We start from the raw sequence: 16,613 nt of genomic DNA on the forward strand, positions 1-16,613 counted from the left end.
CCCTCCAATGTAGATACAGTCATCTCCCACTCAAAGCAAGCATTGTGTTATGAGAGGAAATGAGCAATACCGGATCCATAAAGCCAGAAGTCCACTGTGGAAGAATATCCAGCTGCTCAAATAAGGCAGCTTTAAGCCACTTCAGTGTGTAGAAGAGACTAATCTGATTCCGATGTATTTCAATGATCATCTCCTAAGAGTGGTTTTTGCAACTTCCAAAGAGAATTGTGTGCTACCTATTTAACAACCAGGTACTGTAACACCTTGTCATTAGGTAACATAACCTCATGTAATGTAGTGTTACAAGGTGAATGTAATAAAAATACTATAGTTAAATAAGAGGCGGCTTCAATAAACCCGTGAGAATAGAGAAAAGGGTTTATACCTTGCATTTTCTGCTTAGTCTCTCACAGAATCACAGAAAGGCTGAGGTTGGAAGGCACCTCTGGAGGTCATCAGTTCCAACCCCACCTACTCAAGCAGGGCCACCTACAGCAGATTGCCCAGGGCCACTGGGCACTCCAGGTGTAACCTCATCAGCCCTGAACAGAGGGGAAGGGTCTCCCGTAACCCAATGTCAGCCCTCCTCCTGATGCACCCAAGATACCATTAGCCTTCTTTGCAGCAAGGGCACGCTGCTGGCTCACACAGTCAGTCAAAAGCCACTACATCCTGTCTTTAATGCATTGTCCAATAGGGAAAATGTCTGGAAAGCTAGAAACCGAATATCATCCTAAAAGAAAGCCTGAGCAGGTGTTCTAGGATTTACCCATAAATGCAATAAATTTAATATATAATTTATATAATACAAATATACATTTAATATATATAATTAATATATAATTTAAGTATAATAATGTTACCTATAAAATAAATACAAAATAAGGAAAACAAACCTTATTAAAAAAAAAAAAAGATGTAGCAAAGTGTTAGAAACTTCATGGAAAGATAGCCTCAGGGATAAAGATATTCAGAAGAACTGCAGTTATTAGAAGGGAGCATAATAAAAGCACAGCAAACAGCTACCCTAATAAGGAGCAATGAGATACTTAAAAGACCTTAAAAAGGGGGGGGTGGGGGTGGGGAGGAGAAATCATAGAAAATATGGAAGCAAAACTGCATGGTTCAAAAATATGAAAAAAATAACAAGTAGAGATAAATAAGAATGTGGTAAAGTGGAAGCAGTATGAAGCTGTGTAGCCTTTGATTGCTCTGTAGAAGGTTTCCACCTTTTTCTTAATTACTACGCTTTGGATTTCCTATTTATTATAACTAGCTGAAAGAGTGAAGAAAAACAGAAGACCAAGCACCTGATTCACCACTTGTTCTACTTTTTATTGGGGGTACTCCAGTTCTGACTACTTAAGCAAATTAATTTATATATATATTTATCGTATTTAGGATATAAATTTGAATTCTTAGAGCTGAACTGATAAAAAAAAGTCTTTACAGGTACTCCTCTTTCATTATGAGAAGTGTTGTTTGATACAGCTTAAATGAGATTAAATTGAGAGTTCCTTGGAATAAACCTGTGTAAAAATAATAAAACATCATTCAGTCAGCTTACCTAAGAAAACAGAAAAGTTGCTCAAACAGCTTGATGTCACCCAAAAATACAATTCTCTTTTCTTTGTCTGCATCAGGACAAATTGGCAGTAATTAGTCCAAATGGCAGTCATAGTGGCAGTTTTATGCCAGACACAAGAATGCTGTCTCAGAAGAGCCCCTGTGTGGGGTTTGGCAGTAGTGGGTTTGGCAGCACCAGACAGTTGTGGATTGCAGGTTTACAGCTCAGAGGTGCACTTGGAGCTTCCCCCCTAAGCCTCATACTTTTAGTGGAAACTGTCATGCCAAACCAGCAAGAGCTGGCAGGAAGGTATAAGCCAGCAAAGCAGACATGCAGTTTGCAGTGGTATCCTGCTGGGGAAAGACAGGCAAATAGGATTACCATCGATTTGGCAGTGTGTTTAGTAGCAGGGTATTTTTCCTGCATTTATCGATGTGATAATTTCCATGCTTATCTCTGTGTTCTTGTTCCAACACCATCACGTCCTTTCTGCTTTTCCCTTGTGTGTGTATTTCCCCCATCACTGTTTAATAAATGTGCATTTGTCACTTTAGTGACAAAGGACAGCTTTAGTCTCCTTTTCACTGAGACTTGTCTAAAAGAAGTCAGGAGGGAGGGTGCTCACCTGAACTTTGCCAGGATGGAGTGGATAGAAATATTTTATCTATAAAACTTCAGGCTGTCAGCTTTCTGCCAGGGGGCAAAGATGCTTACTCAGAGATAAAGTGCCCCTACTCAACCTTTGAGATCTTCTGCTTACCAAGCAGCATATTTGACCCCGTAATGTCATGGCTTCCCATGGCCTCTGGGAGCCTTTCTGAAATTGAGTGCATGGTGTAGGGATGTATATACAGAGAAGCAGGTGCCATGGTAGCACAGGTACCAGAGCTTGCCTACTCTGTAAAAGATATTTCAGTATAGTATCTTAATTTCAGCAGGTTCTGAGGAAATGGGAAAACACGCTGCAGAGGCACCCCAGATCTTCAGCAGAGTCATGGAGAACATCTCTCTCACTCCAGCAAACGTGGAAGATGCAAAATGGTTTTCTAATTATCTTCTCCTGCTTTTTCAAAATGCTTCAAGTTTCTCTAACTATTCATCATTTTTAAATTTTGTTTGAGAAAATAAGTGGCAGCAATATAAATACAGCACAGCAACATTGCCCATGAGTATATCACTTTTGTTTACAAGAAGGAGAACAAACAGAAATGTTGCTCAAAATCCTCTGTATGATTTTAAAATGGCTTGTGAGTAGCATAAAGTCACAGATTTCATATACATGTTCATATATTCATAAATCTTGTACAAGAGAAGTTGTGCTTTATTAGGTATTGCTTTCCCTTTTCTTTTAGGATTCAATATTACTGTAGCTCATAGAAGCCATATTATCAACTTCAATAAGAGGAGCTGTGAGAAATGCTGGAGCTCATATTTCCTGCACTTCTTAATCTTATAAGAGCAAAGAGGTCATCTTCCTCCCTTTCTGGAATGTTCCTGTTGAGGTACATATCACATGGGGTATGGGTTCTTTCAGCATTTTTGGTTCCCTGCGGATATTGTTTTGGCACGTGCCTGTGTTCCAGCTTCGTTGTTGGTATCGCGGTTGGTAAGTTTTCCAAGACAACAGCCAATGAGCACAGCAGCTGTCAGATCAAGCAAGGGGATGGAGGATGTTTCAATAAAGAAGTCAATGATGTCTATTTTGGGAAGTTTACCAAAGTGGCCATGCTAAGGCAGCAACAGTGCTGAGGTCTACCTATTTCACCCTGTTTTTGGTCTAGGTTATTGTAACGCTTTCACTGGGATTGCTGTTGCTTGTTCCTGTCTTAAGAGTAGGTATTGGTGTTATGTCAGTCTTGATTCTGTAAATGCCTTTTGTCACTGTTTGCCCACAGTCACTAAAGAGGTGGATTGTAGATGTCATAAATTTCACTCCCTTTTATCCGGCTTCCTTTTGGGATTAAGAGATGTTTTCATTTTTTGTGTGGAGCCAGTTGAGTTTTCAGGCGGAACACTTTCCCACTGGAAAATATTAAGTTGCCAGCTCTGAAACATTCAACATTGTTGTGTTACTCTGGCAAAACATTTGACAGAAACCAGGGAGGGAGGCTGTGCGTCCCACATGGTTTCCTACCAGCCTGCAGGCCTTGGGCTCCCTGGAAAGGCCTCTCTGCCTAAACAAACAGATAACCCACTGCTGACTTACTGCCTCCCTGGACCAGCTCCCTGAGTTCCTGATTGTCCTGGCAAATCGTGGGGCTAAAGAAACAGCCATGTGCGCGGGGACTAGGAGAGGCTGGTTTGTTCAACCTAGCAGATAAAGACCAGGAGACGACCTGTTTGCCACTCCTGAACACATCAGGGTGGGTATAATTGCCACACTTGGAGAAGAGCCATTTTAGGCGTTGACACAAGGACAAAAAGCTTTGAGTACATTTAGACACGGAAAAGAGAAAAGGAGGAGAATTAGCAAGAGCTTTCAAGGGGGAGTAGCGATCCAAGAGAACAAATGGTTTTTAAGATGGAATGTGATAGGTGTATGAAAGGGATTATGTGGTCTGATTGGGATAACCGGGGGCTGGATGCAATCATCCAGAAAAATCTCTTCTAGGTATATCTCTTGGGATTATTTTTTATTTCACTCTGGAGACACAGCGGGCTGGGGAAAAATGAATATTTCAGAACTACTACTTCTTGCAATTTTTACTATTTATGTCCTGTGTTCAAATGATTTTGTCCTCATTCTGCCCACAGAGGAAGAGAAATGGAGTTTTCATGGAGGCAGGATAACATTTTACAGCCTGATTTAAACTCCAGTGACACCAGGAAAGGGGTTGTCTCTCTCAGGCTCTTCTTGTTCTCCATTGGTTGTGTCTAGTTTTTGTACTTAACAATGCGAGGCCAGGAATAGAAATAATGTGCAGCATAACCTCTCTCTAGGTGGTTAATACTCCTAGGTAATCCTCCAGATGCCATCTTTCTTTAGGCTCTACTGAAGCTTCTCTTATATGTATGTTTTAGGCTGTGGTTATGCAGGTACTTTTAAAATCCAGCATAAATCCACAATGCTGCAAATAGGTCTCAGCACAACCCTTGCCTGACTGCTTGTTCCCACCCTGTAACTTTTGCCTTTGTGACATTCGTGTGGCTATGCAGTCAGACCAGCCAGGGAACGATCTTGCTGAAAAGCAACTCAGACCATAAAAGTTGTTTTCTGCTGGATGTTTCCCATCCTGGCTTGTTGTGCAGCTGGGTGAATGCCCAAAGGGAAAGGATAGGAATGACTGTAGGAAGGCAGAGGTGTGGAGAAGGCTGGGCTATGCTGTTAGCAGCAATCTGTGTTTGTCTCATGACTTTAAAAGTGACTGAGCTGCGATGAAGATAGAGGCAGGCAAAGCAGAAGGGATGACAGAAATGGAGGAAGGGTTCACCTTTCCCTTGTCAGCAAGGGAGCTATTTGTAACTCAAGGTGCTGACTCTCACCGGGAGATGGGAAACTCCAGCCCCACGCAGTGCGCCTGCTACTTTACAGCTGTTGTGATCTGTGGCTAACCAGAGAGGCATTGTTAGCCCCGCAATCGGGATTTCTGTTGAGAAAAAGCATTAAAGGCCATTAAGCATTACAGAAGAAATATTCTTTGACTTAAAAGTAGGTGTCAGATGATTGGATTGGAAAGCTGTGGTTATCTGCTCCTTTTCTTGGGTCTAGAAATTGAGTCCCTGTAATGAGGCATTTGCCTAATGTAGGTATAAGTGCTTTATAAGAAAATCCATATGGATACTGCTGTGTGTGTGGTGCTGAAAGAGTTAAGAGGAAACTGACTCCATCTCTGCTCAGTCTAGCAGCACCTAGTTCAAAAGATAAAAGCACCCCTCAACGTGAACAGGCTGTGAAATGTATTTGAAAATAAATTCTTTAATGCCAATTGTCATTACGAATTTATTTTCAAATACGTTTTGCAGTTTGCTCATGCTGAGAGGTCCTTTTATCTTTGGAACTTCCAGACGGTGGGGCTGAACAAAATAGGTAGCTTTTCTCTTAAATAAAGTGGGAAATATTGGAGCAAGATTATATCTGTCACAGATTATAATATTTATATGTATTTCTCATCAAACTCAAATTCCCCAGGGACTTTCAGATTCACATGAGGTCTCTGAGTCCTAGGTTTTGTGTCTGGGCATGCAATTGCTTTAGTGGAATACTGTGTTGTTTGCATTTGCCATACTGACACTGTTCCACTTGGTAACATACATAAAAGATGGTCTAAAGCTTTTTATAAGGATGATTCTTTAGGTAACGCGTTGAGTCAATGTGTCATGACTCAGCCCTGACATTTAGGTTCAGACTAGGCATTCCTGGTTACATCTGTTAGGACTCCTTAGCAAGCTCTCGATTAGGAATTAAGCACCATAGCTAGCTATAGCTTACTCTCAGATGTGGAATGTAGTTTTGTAGATTTTCCCTATCTCTACATTTTTTGGACAGTATCAATAGCTTAACATACTTAAAATCCTATGAATCCTGCCCATGTTGAAAAGTTCTGATTCCCTTTTCTCTTCCCCAGAATTACCAGAGGATACATAAAATTCCAGACATTTTCAGCAATTTTGTAGAACAAGAGCTGAAGCAAAAGCTGCTTGCAGCATTGGCTTCTAGAGTGCCCCAACCTAGCTGCTTCACCTGGTTCATGGATGTTGGTGAGAGTACTGGAATTCTCCATGAAGTCAGGTTTGTCATAAAAATTGGTTTAACTCTTAGATTTTATTTTTTTCTTGCAGCTCCCTAGAAAGACTTCCTTGTCTATACATGAACCTGTGCTTTTGGGGCCAAAAGCATGGATACCATTCTAGTTTTACTGAATCTGTTCTTAGCATGGCTAGAGGGGAATTTGTCACATAATTTTCCAAAATTATGGTCAAAGAAAATTCTTGAAACTTGAGACATTCATTGGGAAATATCCCTGAATAAGAAAAAAACAAAGGTCATAAGGACTTCAGGATCTGACTCCTTGACAGGTCACAGTTTTGTGTTAATGGCACCAATATTTGAACAGAAATAGACATTTATGTTGGGTGAACAGGACAGATTAGGCACTATTATTTCTTATCTAACAACAAGTGCTTTATAAATGTCACTTTTTCTACAATATTGTGTGGTGGGAATTATGACACTGGTATTTTTCATATTATGTTGTTTTTTGGTTTTTTTAAACATGGATTTTTTCTGTGAAAATATACCCACAATAAGGTTGTTTCAGCATTTCAGAGTGAAGTCCGCCATATACCCTTAACAGTCCAGTGAAGAATTTTCTTCTGATTTCTGATATTGTGCTGAACTCTAGAGATGCCAACCTTGGAAACCATTTTGGAGTTGGAATTGAAGGTTTAGATATAGTCCTTTTTGGGTGGTTTTAATTAAAACTGGCAATTCTATTAGAGCTCTAAAAGTCTGATTTAAATCTCCATCAAGTTTACTTTGAAATAATCCCACATTATTGGTTTCATGAAGTGTGTCCTGAACACAGACACTGTCATGAAACTCAGGGATTGGTCTGATAGTATATTTGTAAGCAGATGCAAGTGCTCCCAAAAGGAACAATCCTGCTTCCCGTTTCCCACCATCACAGGCATTTTCTACAACTTAGAGCAAAGCCATCTGATCCTCTATTGAGAGAGTTCAGGGAACTGAATAGATAAGACTGCCGGTGCCAGCAAAGTGGAAGGAGCACATAGGTCAGACATGGAGACAGTAACTGCCAGACAGGGCAGCTGCCAGCCATGAAGTTGCTGTAGCTGCACTGTCAAATTGCATGCTCCATCAAGCAAATATAACCAAGGGGTAGGCTTCAGGATACGATGGTTTTCTTGCTCTTGTTGATTTGCTTTCAACACCATAGATTTGTTGTTCGTATAAAATAGCCCATTAAAAACCACTGCTCTAGATCCTTGTGGATCAGAGGACTTGCATCTAGAAAACACAGTTTTCAGTGTCATTCTGGAGGCAAATTCTGTAATTAATATACATATGAAGGAAAAATGTCCTGGTGATATGCTGGGGGACACTTGTAGTTATTATCTGATGTCATAAGCTAAGGATTTATCCAAAGTAGTGGAAACTTTCACCCCTTTCCCTTTCAGGTTGATGTGAAACTGTTTTGTCTCTTTTTTTTTTGATTCTACAGTTCACTCACTGTTTGGATCTCCTGAAGGTGCCCAAATCCCACTCTTTACTCTTGCTGTTACACTCTTTTTGAAAGACCATCTCATGGATATTTTGGAAAAACTAAGTAACGTGAACTAGTTGAATTTTATTATCAAGTCAGAGATGCACTGATATGTCTTTTGTATCCACCAGCAGATCTCCAGCTTTCTGTTGTCCCAGTGCCCTGCTCTACCCAGCTAAAGTCAACGAGGAATGAGGAGTCCCTAACCAATGAAAAGGACATTATAGCAACAGACCAGTGGTGACCAAGAGATGTGGTGGTAATGATTTTGGAAGTACAACAGCAGAAATTAAGAAAGTGAGTGTGATGAGGACAATAGGGGAGTAAGTGAGAGCCCATCCAGGGCAGATGTGGGAATGGACATCACCATTAGCCATAGGGAAATAGGAGGATATGAAGAGATTATGAAGGAATAAAAACCTATCCCCTGACGTGTTCTCAAAGCTAGTGGGAACCATGCAAGGAATAAGGCACAGCTTAACAGCTCTTCTTACAGCTAACAGGGACTCTGAAAGGGAAAGCAATCCTAATTTATTTTTTTAATTTTTATTTTTTTGCCAGCAAAAAACACATGCTGTATTCTTGAATTGGGTATTTCTGGATGTGACAGAATTGAATGCTTTTGTATCTCTCGGGAACAATGATAATAAAATCCTGAGTGAAAACAATTTAATGAATATGGTATGGGATTTTCCTATGTCAGTGCCCTGCCATTTGTGGGGAAGGGCCCTGAAGGAATGTAGCACATTAGCTTCCCAGAGAGGTGGGATGGCTATTACTTCTGAAAGCCTTGTTTCTTATCACAAACTTGCTTTAGTCAAAGGTAGGAGTTACCAGCAGAGAGGACGAACAGTAAGTATTGCTGTGATTCCTATCATAGGATGTGAATTTCAAGCATTAACAGCAAATGGGTGGACCTAGGACACAGATAACAGCAGATGTCCTGAGGGAGAGCCACTGCAAATATTCCTTTCAAATTTTCTCTGTGGGACAGTTGACTCATGCCCATTTAGTTTGTTCTACTGTTTTGAATAGGAATTTTCTTTTAAAACACTGTGTCGTGGAGCTTGTCAAATGGTTAAAGTTGTCATTGCTTTGGAGGGAGCCAACTGCATCTGGGTCTGCATCCCAGGTAGGCATGCACAAATGCATGAGGATTTTAGCCCAAAGCCCTGGTGAAAGGTGGGAGAGTTGTGCAATTCTGTTCCAAGAAAACATGAACACAGAGGCTTATTAAAGATAAATCAGCGTGGGGGAAAAAATTAGGAAGGAACTAAAAACTTTTTTGGTTGCTCAAAAACACTGTCTATTGTAATGCCATCAAGTTAATGAGTCTGAAAAGGAACTATTTTTTTTTTTTCTAGTATATTACAAGCTTTGCAGTAAGAGAAACAGCAGGGCTTTTTATTTGTTTGATTAATCCCTCAGAATAATAATCAAGCTCAGTGGTGAGGTTAACAAGCTGAAGGGCAAGGATGCCACCCAGAGGGATCTTGGCAGGCTGGAGAGGTGGGCCCATGTGAACCCCATGAGGTGCAGCAAGGCCAAGTGCAAGGTCCTGCACCTGGGCTGGGGCAATCCCAAGCATGAATACAGGCTGGGCCGAGAATGGATTGAGAGCAGCTCTGAGGAGAAGGACTTAGGGATACTTGAGTTAATGAGAAACTCAACTTGAGCTGGCAATATGTGCTTGCAGCCCAGAAAACCAACTGTACGCTGGGCCGCATCGAAAGAAGTGTGGGCCAGCAGATCAAGGGAGGTGATTCCTCCTCTCTAGTCCAGCCTTGTGAGACCCCATCTGGAGCACTGTGTTCAGCTCTGGGGCCCCCAGCACAAGAAGAGCATGGACCTGGTGTAGCGAGTCCAGAGGAGGGCCATGAGGATGGTCAGAGGGCTGGAGCACCTCTCCTATGAAGACAGGCTGAGGGAGTTGGGGTTGTTCAGCCTGGAGAAGAGAAGGCCCCAGGGAGGCGTTAGAGCAGCCTGCCAGTTCCTAAAGGGGGCTACAGGAAGGCTGGAGAGGGACTATTTGTCAGGGACTATAGCGACAGAACAAGGGGGAATGGCTTTAAACTAAAAGAGGGTAGGTTTAGATTAGATATAAGGAAGAAATTTTTCACTCAGAGGTTGGTGAGGCACTGGCACGGGTTGCCTAGAGGAGCTGTGGATGCCGCATGTCGCATCCCTGGAAGCGTTCAGGGCCAGGTTTGCTTTGGGCACCCTGGTCTGGTGGAAGGTGTCCTCCCCTGTGGCAGGAGGGGGTGGAACTGGATGGGTCACTTTCAACCAAAACCATTCTGTGAATCAAGAACCATGTTCTTATAAACACTGGTCAAATTTACTGTGATCTTTTTACTGGCAAATCTAACTACTTCTACCAGATTATAAGCAATTGACAAAAACAAACAAACAATAATAATGATAATTAAAAACAACATAACAAAACTTTAAGCTTACAGGGCAATTCCTTCCAGAGCTATAGCCATGCAGTCCACCAGAAAGGGGGAGAAATGAGCCAGCAGAATTTTTATTTACAGTGAAAACATTAGTTAGGAGTTAGGAACATGGCTTATAGTTCCCTGTCTGTATTTTTTGTAGTGCTGGAAATTGTGGGGATGTCTTACCCCAAACATTGGTTTCTGCATAAGCCTGCAGGAGCTGTGTTCCAGTGGACGCCTTTTTATGCCCTTTTCTGTGACTGTGGCCACAACTGAAGGGCTGTGGCTGTCTGCAGAGAGCACTGATCTTGTTCCCAGGAAGTCTGCCCTCTCTTCCCAGCTTTCTGTCTGTTCCGCTGCTTGGCATTAAGCAGCTCACTTTCCTTCTGTTTTTCCTCATACCCTTTATGCATCTGTTTCTTCATATGCCAATTCTGTTGGGACCAGCCCTGTTTCTTTCGATGTGACTGCAGAGAGCCAAGGGCAAAGAGGCATCTGGCGTCAGCTGGGGCTTTTTGGGTCACTGATTCCCAAACTGAGGTATGAGGGCCTGCAAGTGAGTCTGGGAGCTCACTGTAGATGGTCTGCAGATCTCCTTGGCCCCATGTCAAAATCCTCAAAAGTTGACAGGGCTGATTGCTATTTGCTAAATGGCAGGAAAAAAGCCAGAGAATAGCTGGTCTAGGTGAATGCTGTCTTGTGGGCAGTAACAACATTAGAAGGCAAAGGCTTGGACTATTACATCTGAAAGAACTGTATGATTTTCTGATCAGGCATGTACAGCTTTTGTCAGATCCTTTATTATAGTGTCTGTAGTTGCTAAATTTAAACTGTTTACTTTAAATTGGATTATTTTTCCATTTAAATAAAAGGCACAATTGCTTTCATTCTCCAAAGCCAAACCCTCAAAAATCTGACTCCTTTTCAGGCCACAAAGCAGTATGGATTATTATTACTATTATTTTATTTTCAGCAAAACTCAGTTTTGCTTGCATTCCTGTCCTGTTGTGAACTAATGAATTCCTCTCTGGCCATGATAGCAATCTGTAGCCATAGTCTTACAGATGTATTTGCACTGGGGTATTAAACTCTGTCTGTATTAAGGGAAAATCTTTGTTGAAACAGGTTTCTGCCTGAAAAGGTTATTCTCCTTAAGAAATGTAAATTATTCAAAGATGCAGTTTCAGTTTCTAGCAGTCCCACCTGCCCTTCAGGAAGTGTCTGTTTTCAGAAGGAATTCCTAGGGGGGAGGAAATTCCCCACAGATTAGGGAGGATTTTTTTGTATAAGACTATTTTGATTTGTATAAGGGACTAACAGGATATTTTTCATGTCACTGGAGAACTTCCAGCTGAATAGATATTTTTCTTTTGGGGCTGCTCAACTTGAAGGCATTCTTGTCCCAAAGTAGAGTTCCCAGGAATTGTCACCACTAAGGCTATTTCTTAATGGTGTAACTTTCCCAAACTTGCATTTAGAAAACAAGAAAAATGAAGAATCATAAGCTAGAGTAAACCCTCACTTACTCCTGTGCTTGGGACATCCATTAATGTAAATATGCAAATTAAAAAGTAAGGACACAGTTCAGCTCCCATTAGCTGTAGCAGGTCTGTGGGGCAGATGCTGTTGGTCATGCTGCCCAAAGCCCAGGTCCCCACAGTGTATGTGGTAGTAGGACTGCTGGACTGTGAGAGCACGTAGAGGCTTTCTCTCTGCTCAGTTTTTCTATCTGAAAACATCTTCCAACTGCATTGGAAAAAATCAAAACAAAACAGTCTAGACTTTGGGAAATATGCTTCAATCAAAATCCAGAAGAGGGAGCCCTCCATCAAAATAAGGCTCTGATCTAGATCATGACCAAGATTCACAGAAGTTTCCACTTTCTCTTCCACCTGCTTATAAATCACTCAATGGAATTTCTAGCCTGTCTGCCTATTATTTAAAGACTAACAGCTCACAGTTCCTAGCTTTAAACAATATCATTCAATAGCTGACATGCATGTGTGAGATTTTTTAAAGCTCTGGCTGGACATATCAGATCTGGAACTTGGTCCCTATAAAAGAAGGGCTTGCATTATCCTGCAAGGGAAAACATCTTTTTGTCCCATGCTCTGTTTATTGTAAACCAAGCCCTGACTTTGACGCAGTGCAAAGCTTTCCTTTGCTTTAAGGAAGCCTGCAGTCATCAGCCTTGTTCCTGCTTGGCTGAAGCCAGGGAAGTTTGATGGAAGGAGCGGGCCCTTTAGGATAACACACTGCTTATTGCAGGAATCTCCTTCAGATCCACAGCACAGGTATTAGCTCTGAGCAAGACCAATCCATAAAGCCGTGCAGCCAAATGACCTTTTTGGATAATGTGTGCTATTTGTAATGTGTTCTGTGCTTATTTAACCTACCCATGCAGCCCCAAAAGTCCAGAAGTACTTATTACCTTAGTTGCATCAATTTCAAGCTGCTGAAATTTTGGCACTGAGCTGATACTCATTTGGATAACTGTAGGGTTTACTGCTTGTACTGTCACCCTGGGTGTACTGGAAAAGTTAGAGAAGGTTTGGGTCCATCCATCTGGTAACCAATAAAGAGTCCTCTGTCACTGGTATTTCTAGTTTTGTTTTTATAGGGTTTTTTGTTTGTTTGTTTGTTTGTTTTCCCCACTTGATGAGGGTCTCATATTTTGGGGTATGAGGTTCATATGCCTCCTGCCCTTTCACTTAGCTAAAGTATCTTCTAATAATAAAAAAAAAATCCTCAGTCAAAAACTAAGGGAAACAGGCCCTCACTTTCTCATCTCAAATATGTTTTCAGTCCCTTCTGTCCTTTTCCCCTGCCTCCCATAGTCCAGGGTAAAATCTAGATGTCAAAATCCCTTTGGGGCTTATTTTGTAAACATCTAGATATAGCTGAGAGTAGCTCCAGGGTTTGTATAATTTTCTCATGTTGCTGCAGTGCTCCTCCAGACTTGATTCCAGTGTGACTCTATTTTTGCTAAGGAGTAAATCCCTTTAGCTTTCTCTTGAATGCTACTGAGAGAAGATGTGATGGTGACATTGCCTGAAATGCAGGATAGGAAGAAACAGCACCAGGAGGTGATTAGGCAGGAACAAGAGGAACCATGACTGTGGATTCTGTGGCTAAACTCTATTTTACAGAGGCCCTGGACAACTTTGCTCTTACTCCTTTTTCTCTTTATTTTTATTTTTTATTTTTATTTTTTATTTTCCCCAGCATTAGTTTGAGCAAGGCATGCAGCTTTTTATATACCTTCCCAGAGTTGTTACCCTAGCTATCTGGACTATGTCCTCATTTTAATTTGTCCCTTGATGTACATTTGAATTAATACCACTCAGCACTGGATAGCTATTCTAGTCATAGCTGTAAAGTGAAATTTATTGATATAGTATACGTTATATGGAAAAATCTAATTAAAATTAAGGAATCATCTGGGTTCTTGGAAATTAAGCTTTCAGTGTATTTGTTACCCTGTATAATATCTGTTTGGTGAATGCTAGCTGCCAGTGTTTTATGCTTACACAGTACTTGTTCATACTGTATTGAAGAAGACGCTAAGGTAAGCATATTTAAAGCACAGTATGTGTGCTTCCTTGAGCTAGAAATATGCATGTGTTTTATTTCAGAGCTGTGTGCTGTGATCATCCATTTTGGAAAAGTCTTTTGAGTATATTTTGAGGATGGCAGGCACTGTGGCTAATTGGGTAAGTTATGGCCATCCTGAGGTCTGTATGTTATCCGTGGGAAGGCAGTAGTGGAAAAGTTACTTTTCTTGTCCCCCTGCCAAAACACAAGGTTAGACAGGCAAATTGCCTTCCCCTTGGGTGTAAGTGCTGGAAGGTGAGATCAGGCTGTCAGATTATTTCTGTTGGAAGGTGAAACTATATTGGTAAATTAGATACATTCCTGCTGCTGGAAGGAGGGCTTGAATGGGAACACCAGCACCCCGAACCTGTGTTTCTGTTGGGTATGCTTGCTGCCAGACAGCAGGTAGATGGACAGTGGACAATGTAATGGGTTACAAGTAGAGCTCTGCCTTCCAGGGTAGAGCAGCATAATAAGAAAAGCCACGAATCCAGTACTTCCACGCTGACATTTGTTTTTTTAATAAAGCACAGTGTAATTAAAAAGACTCTAAATCAAATCAGTTCTATAACAGAGCTCACAGGATGACTGCAGTTAATGCCCTTAAAATAACCCAGTAATAAATGAAAAAGTCTCCTACTGCCCAAAGACAACCAGCTAACTTCCTTTTATGAAACTGTAGGTCTTTTTATTAGGCTACAAAACTGTTTCAAACAAATGAAAACCAAATGTGTAAAAAAATGAGAGTTTTTTAGTTCTTTAAACTCTCATACCAAAATAGCATAAGCCATAGGGTTCTTGAAGCGAAGATCTGCCTCAGTCTCTCCCACAGGCTGGCTTGTGCTTTTGAGAGGGAATACAGGGCGCGTCTGTTGAGCAAAGCACTGCACTGCTCTGTTAGATAGAGGATCTATACAGTAACTGTACTGGAGAGATTAAGAAGCCATTCAGTAGAGAACTATTCAGAGTACTGAACCCCGAGATATGCAAAGCATTATACAACTCAGATTGGCACATGTTGTGTTCTTCAGCCCAAAATAGTTACTATTGTGGAGACAACCTATTTTAATATTCACATGCAAAAACTTTCAACATGTACTGAACCTATGCCCTGTCTTGTAATAGTATTCATTCTAGTGCTAAACAGACATGAAGCCAAAAACAGCCCTGCTATAAATGAGTGCATCTCCTATTGAGATCAATAAGAATTGCACTTCCACCAAGGCTGAATTTTTGCCTATAAATTACAAACAGTTCCACCGTGGATGGAAAAAGTATTAACCTTCTGTGAACATAAACTCGGTGTGTCATCTGTAGGGTTTTACTTTTCAATGATTACTTCCTAACTGGAGAACAATTACATTTCAAGTGGGAAATGTTTTAGTAACAGATCTCTACGTACCACCTGAACATGCTTATGTCTTGGCCTGAGTGAAAACAATTCATGTGTAATGGTTGTAGTCTAGGCACTTAGGTCTTGAATTTTGATAAGCTCCTTGGAAAGACTTCAGGCCAGGCTGTTTTGGTCAAGAGAGAGCAGTAAGTGAGACTTCAATAAGACATGTTATTATGTGGAAAAAACTTTAATAGGCAAAATACATGCCTTGCTCTATTGTGTGTATCAGAGTCTTGTCTGGTGAGTTGCTGAAGCTTTCCATTGAACACTACCTCATCTGGCTCATGTTTCAGTCAAAGGTTAAATTCCTGCTCATGTATTTACCTCAACTTGCAGATCATACATGATGCTGAGACCCATTAAGATACATAAGTTGTCTTATCTCCCTGTGAAGTGAAGAAGATTCAGGCTCCTGATGCTTCTTCTGGGCCTCACTGAATTTTGGAACTGGCACAAGTTAAGTTAGCAACTTTTAAATTTCCCTCTACATCACTGCTGCCTGTGAAATTTTTGCCATATGCTTCATGGGAAGAGAGCTCTTGGAGGATGAATAGCCATGGAAATTTCAGAGGAAACAATCTAATTTGTTAAAGATATCAGGCAACAGTCACACAGAGAGTGAATGGTCCAGAGAAACTTTTCTTTTGCTCCTCATGCTACAAATGTAAGCAAGCATTGTGAAGTCTATGGCAAAAGCAAGCTGACACACAGAAGATAAGGTACTATCTTGAAAATGAGAGTAATTAGGGAACACAATACTGCATTTGAAAAAGAAAAAAGATCTTGAAGTTAAATCATGTAGAACAATGCATAGCTTTCAGAGGTTACACACAGATCCTTAATTTGAAATGTTTTCTGAATATTAAGGGCTTAATTGTGCTCAAGTAACCACCCTCAATACAGTTGCTTCTTAGAATCATAGAAGAAGTATAGATTATATATTTCACCTTGTTTTCTATGAAATGATGTATGACATTTGGTCAAATGCATTGTGCTCTCAGGATAAATTATAAAGTACTTAAATGTATTTCATTACACATTATACTTCATCTTCAGGCAAAAATGTGTTTTGTCAAAATATTGATTTGTATTATCAGGGCACGTTGTATAAAATCCAAGACTGAATTTCATTTCAGGAAACTGTGCAATTTGTCTAACCATTCCAAGGAAAAAGGACATCAAATACATATGAGGAACTGTGCTGGTGAAATGAATTTTAATCATGTTTATCATCCTTCCAGATACACTGTACAATGGGATTTGATAAATTTCACTCCCTAGACCTCAGTCTGATCGCTGATGAGATAGGAATGTTAAAACGTCCCAGTGGCATCGAGCTGGATTCCTGTTCTTAATAGGGTGCTGATAATATAGGCACTGGTAATTTATCTGTT

This window comes from Anser cygnoides, chromosome 2 (assembly GCF_040182565.1).
Source record: "Anser cygnoides isolate HZ-2024a breed goose chromosome 2, Taihu_goose_T2T_genome, whole genome shotgun sequence".
Classification (NCBI taxonomy): domain Eukaryota; kingdom Metazoa; phylum Chordata; class Aves; order Anseriformes; family Anatidae; genus Anser; species Anser cygnoides.